Raw genomic sequence first — 6,471 nt, forward strand, 5'->3', positions numbered from 1 at the left:
ATCTATAAAACAAATGACCAGCAGTCTCCAATTCAAAGCGACTGATATGGACTCCATCCTGATAAATGACGGATCAACCCTTTATATATATGCACAGAAACAGGAGATTAAACATAAAAAACAAAAACATACCCACAAATGATAATGAAATTCTACCCCCAAACTATAACACTAAGAGCACATAGAAAAAATAAGCGGCCAGTGGAGTTGAGATACTACACAAAAATTATCTGCAGGTTACTCCCTTCACCATTAAATAGTCCACAACTTGGCAGAAATTCTCAAGACTACACTCAAACAAAATGAGATGTCATATCATAGGTGCTTATCTGCAACATCTCCAAAGAGAAATAAATACTTAGTGTGATTGTAATATTGACTTGTCTCCAGCTCTCCCTCTTCTGTAACTCACCTAGCCACCAATCAATAAACTTCTATGGTCTCTTACAGCTAAACCACCATTCCCACCGGTCACAATAAAAACATTAATTGACTAGATACTTACCTCTATGCATCATAAAATCTTTACCTCCGGTACCCTTCCAAATACCCTATCTACATATGAAAGGGAACATTCAAAATCAGCCGCATTACAGCACAGCACAAAGGAATCTTTGTTGAAATGGTATGAGGTTATCTCCTAAAACTAAACTGAAATTCTCCAAAATACATTCCACTAGAAGACGCAGTAGCTCTTTTTAAAATTCTCTCTCAACAGCACTACACCACTCAATCTCCTACACAACACTAAATTCCTCTACCAACTGTACTGATGCCTAACCTTCAGTCTAATCACTACTTCAAAATTCCCCCAATAGCAACAGCATCACCAACCTTTCCTCTTCATAACTTCTTCCAACCAGTTCCCACTACTTACATAAAAAAAACACACACAATCTTCCTCTCCACAAAAGAACTGCATTCATCTGCACTCTCCAGCTACAGGCTCACTGCCATCCTCTCCCCTCTAATCAAACACCCTCAAAAACCGCAAACAGTCAACTCTTCATTACAGCATAGCTTCTGTCCCTACTACAGTACCTCTACTGCTTTAGTTTCACCAACGCAGTAAACCTAGATAGGAATAAACGGAAGCCTAGTGACCCGCCCTCTTCCTTGATTTATCCAAGGTATCAGACAGTCTCTCAAAACTCAGCACCACGGCTATATCACAATTTCATAGCTACCTCAAAAAAGAAAAAGTTCAAGCTATGAAGTAGCAAAGACATCTCATCCTTCTTCCCTTGTGGTACACAGACTGGGATAGGATCAGCGAGAGATCCACTCTCTCCATCAACTTCATTAATAATCTACATAAAAAGACTGCATACTGTACCTACGGATTACATTTTACAAATAATGCCATAGTCATCTGTATCGGGGGGGGGGGGCACACTACGTGAACTTGCATGGAGTCCTCCTCTATAGAAGCCTGGCTGAAATCTGCCCAGCAATTTCTTAACCCAACTCCAACTAAACCCTTTGCCCAAACAGCTTAGAAAATCAACAAAACCTTCTACTCAGTCACTTCATCCAAGATAAAAAAAACGCAAACTTGAAAGTTCAACCCCTCATTCTCTCTAGGATACTAGAAGAAAGCAGACTCGCTCTTCTCCTCTCTTGACTACTCTAATGTATTCTGCTCTCATCACCCAAGTGACCTTGCTAAACAAACATGGGCAATGTTACTACAAAAATAGCAAAAACCACTGTTCCACCCTAAGGGAATTACAGTGGCTGAATTCCCACATTATCCAGTACACTGTATGTAAACCTGTCTACCCATTTCCAACCTCATACAACTACATAACCCTTACAGGCCACTACTTTCAAATACCTGTTGCACCAAACTATTCTTCTAGCAAATCAGAACTCTTCCCTTCACCTCACTAAATCCTGCAAGAGAGACAGAGAGACAGAGAGACAGAGAGACAGAGAGACAGAGAGACAGAGAGACAGAGAGACAGAGAGACAGAGAGACAGAGAGACAGAGAGACAGAGAGACAGAGAGACAGAGAGACAGAGAGACAGAGAGACAGAGAGACAGAGAGACAGAGAGACAGAGAGACAGAGAGACAGAGAGACCCCATTCCTAGTAAGTGCACTGGAAAGTGTAGAATCCTCAAGACATGGAAACCTTCCTACAATGGGGCTTAGCCATCCCTGGGGGAGAATGCCCCCCCCCGTTGTAGTCCAAAAAAATTCAAAAACTGACAGGCCAAAAGAGAGCCATAAAAATGATAGTGTATGAAAAGCCCAGAATTTCCAGACAGAAGGTATACAAAAAGATGGAGAGAAAAAAAAAAATACGTCCACAACTGTCAGAAGCTTCAAATAAGTGTTAAATCAATACAACAGACTTATGAAAACCTATCTAGACCAAGAAACCTTGGGCTGTTTAGGGAAAAAGTGACCAAGGAAATGTGAAAATAAAACACAAAATCTAGAGAGACTTTTCAAAGGTATAAAAAAGAAATATGGACACGTGAAAGAAAGACCTGATATGGTGTAATATTTATGAAAAAAGAAAGCCAAAATTAAAATCATAAAAAACGGCAAGCCTAAAGATATTTGAAGAGAAACACAAGCAAACACATCCAGACATGGAAAATTTTACAATTCAAAAAAAAAATAAAATAGAGGAAAGGTAGAAGAGAGGATTAAAGTTAAAGAAACAAAACCTAAGGTTATGGTTTGCCTGTGAAGTGAAGGATTTAGTGTAGAATATAATTCTGATAACATCACAGCAGGATAGAGCAGTAGATCCCCAAACTAAAGAGAAATTAGTCAGGAATATGCTCTGGAACTTTTTATAGAATAAATACTCAGTTTAAAGAGAATGATCCAACAGAAGGAGTTGCTTGATTTAATAGTCATGGACAGGCATATATATGATCAATGAAAACAATAGACTACAGAAAGTCAATAAAAAAAAAATGCCAAAAGTTAGAAGTTTGATGAAAATATGAAACCATAATTAGGACTGTCCATAGAGATTAATGTGATATAACAGAATAAAATAGGCTATATTACTGTGTAGCTTATTAATTCTTACCACAACACTGAGTAGTAAGGTAAAAGGGAAGAAATCGAATGCCATCATGGAAGTATTGATTAGAGAAAATTATAAAGATATTAAGACCAGTGTCACTGTTATACAAGAGGGAACAGATCAACAAAATACTGAGAAAGACAGACATGATAAAAGCAATGTGCAGCATCAGAACAGATCAGGATCTATAGTGCACTATCGCAAATAAGTACAGCACAGACGGAAAAAAGAAAGACACAAGTAGTTCAAATGTACAGGACATGAAATGGGATGAAATAACGACCAGAGAGATTTAAACAAAGAAAAGCTCCTAATTGGAAAACCACAGGCCCAGACACAGTACCCAACTTCTGGCTAAAAAAGTATTAACAGTCTTTACATGAAGATTTACCCATGAGCAAGAACTATTTATATGTGCACCCCAAACAAACAAGACACCAGTCTGGTTAACAGGAAAAACAATACTCCAACTTAAAGAGTGAACCTGCAAGCTAGAGCGCACTACTGGAACGAATGCCGACATTTTACAGTCAATCATTTAGAAGAAAACAATCATGGCAATAGAACAAAAGGTTAATTAAAACAGTCATATGGAACAATGAATCACTTGTTATTAAATAGTCATAATGGAGAACTGTAAAAAGGGAAAGAATCTAATTATGGCATGGACAGACTACAAAAAAGCATCTGACAGTATCACACATTCATGGATTTAAAAACAAAGGGCTTAAAAAAAGATACAACCTACACTGATCAATTACATTATGACCACAAATCAGTGGCAATCCACTTTGCAGTTAAGCCGTTAAAGGGCAAATCATCACACAGATAAAAATTCAAAGGGGGATATACCAGGGCGATTGTCACTGCTGCTTTTGTCTTGCCCTCAACCCATTAAGCTGTCTACCCAACATATTTGGACATGGCTAAAATTTCACTCCCAGAAAACAACAGATGGACTCTTTTTTTGTAGAGAACTTAAAATCTGTAGCTCATCAGATAAGGAACCGAAAGCACAACTGCAAGTGGTCAAAATGTTATCAGAATATCATCTAGTCTTGAAAACAATCAGTCTGGGACAGAAATGCGATATAAAAAGCTGAGCGAGGTGGTGTGTATAAATATTTGGGAACTGATGAAGGATAAACAATAATACATGAACAAAACGCAAAACTCAAAATAATATTTTAGAAGACTAACATTAATACTGAAAACAGAGTTGACATATAGGAACAAAGTCCAAGCTGTAAAACAAATTGCTCTTCCTGTCCTAACTTACAGTTTTGGAGTGACCGACTGTCCCCAAAAGGTGCTGGATGAGTTGGACATAGTGTTCTGGAAGAGGCATGGGCCTCCTCGAAATTGAATACATATTCAGATCTGCAATCATGGAAAGCAGCAACTGATGATTTGCAGGGGGGGGGGGGTACAACATGAAGGATCAGATGAGAAGGCAAGAAATGTGGAAAAGGCACAAACACAGTGGCAAGTATAGAAAAACTCATGAACAACCTCGTATTGATCAGGATCAAAACAAGAATTGTTACGGAGAGGCTAATTTAAGCCAAAAAGTTAATATTTGCGGCTCAAGATTGTAAATCATAATATTGGCAGCCCAAGATTGTAAATAAACATGTACGTAGTCCACTGAACATGTGGGAGAAAACAAGACAAATGTAGGTTTTGTAAAACAGAATTGGAAACAGTCACATCTTGTTGCTGGTTGTGATAATAGCAGAAGGACTGTATACTGAAAGGCATAATGTGGCAAGACTGTCGCATTGGGACTGTGCAAACATAATACAGAAGTCCTTGCAATAATCCACAAAGCACAAAACTAAGCTCTGTAAGCGGAACTCTAGCTATAAGGCACTTACAAAATAAAATAGAAAATGGTGGTAAGTGCTTTTGCGATCCCTCTGGATCACTTCCTCAGACCACAAGGAAAAACACTTGACTCTAACCATACTGAGTAATTACATAAATAGCCTATCACAAAGAAAAAGCAAAGCATCACCATAGTAAAGTTAGTGAAACATTTTTAAAATAGTCATTTGTGTAAAAAATTTAAAGATAACTTATGTAATAAATGTGTCTGAAATTGTGTACATAGGTTCATAGAAAAGATCTTTTCATTAAGTATATAATTGTTGTGTCACATTAAATATCAAAAAGGAACAGAGGAAAGAGTGCCCAAAGTAACAAGTAAACGAAACCAATAGTCCCGGCACTCTAGGAGGTTGAAAATAAAATTTCTTAAGCACAATGAAATGTGGAACCAACAGCTTTATTGCATAAACGCAATTACACCACAATAGCATTTTCATCTTCAATTATACTTCCTCAGATGCAAAACAGATTTACCAAGCTGTGACTTCCCTTTCATACCACACAAACTACATACAATTATTTACTCAACCAATAAAATTCAATGCTTTAAAATCATTCCGTTTCTTAAAGTGAAATACATTTAAAAAAAGAACCTTATGTTGACAAGTACAAACTAATATAAACTAATTAATTAACGTTTGCACGTTACAGAATGTACCAACAATAAATAATAAACTACTTATGTTAAGAATAAATAACATTTAATATATAAATATTAAGTAAATATATGTATATATGTATAAAATTATATAAAAAATGTATATAGAAATGTATGAAAAAATATAAAATTTATATATGCATTATCAATATGGTTTTCATATATATATATATATATATATATATATATATATATATATATATATATATATATATATAAATAAAACAAACATCCCAACTACGCCATTAAGTGTTCAAACTTTAACCTATTATTTTCTACAGCCAAGATTTTTTTCTTTACAATTTATTTATAATTTAGCAGCTCTCATCTTTAAAATGGGTACTATAGATAGGTGTTCATTAATTCCTGGGTGCTTATTAGCCTCCAAAACCAACTGCCAAAAAAGCTCACGCACATCTATCCTCATTTCCCATGCACCACCCCTAGGGTCAGGGACTATCTTTTCCAAAATAAAAAAATGTCTATTTAGAATTTTTGCAATCCAGTGTGTGCTTATATAATGCATTATTATGATCTTGTATCCTTACAGCATTCATGTGTTCGTACACCCTCCTTTTTAATTTACGTGTGGTCTTGCCCACTTACTTTACATAAAGCGAGGTAAACAACCCCCTCGCTATTACAACTGGCAAAGGTGTCTGCTTCAATTATCTGCCCTCTCTCTACAATATACACCTTGCCCTGATTAATAATGTAGGGACACTGCGGGCAGGAACCACACTTGTATGTTCATTTCCTTCTCCGACTAATAACCTTCTTTTCTTGTTCCAGAAGGTCCTTAAGATTTCTTCCTTTCTTATAACTACATTTTAAAGGAGCCTTAAACAATACTTCCAAATCAAGAGTATCC

The sequence above is a fragment of the Protopterus annectens genome, chromosome 4.part0 (assembly GCF_019279795.1).
Source record: "Protopterus annectens isolate FY-2018-M chromosome 4.part0, PAN1.0, whole genome shotgun sequence".
Taxonomy (NCBI): domain Eukaryota; kingdom Metazoa; phylum Chordata; order Ceratodontiformes; family Protopteridae; genus Protopterus; species Protopterus annectens.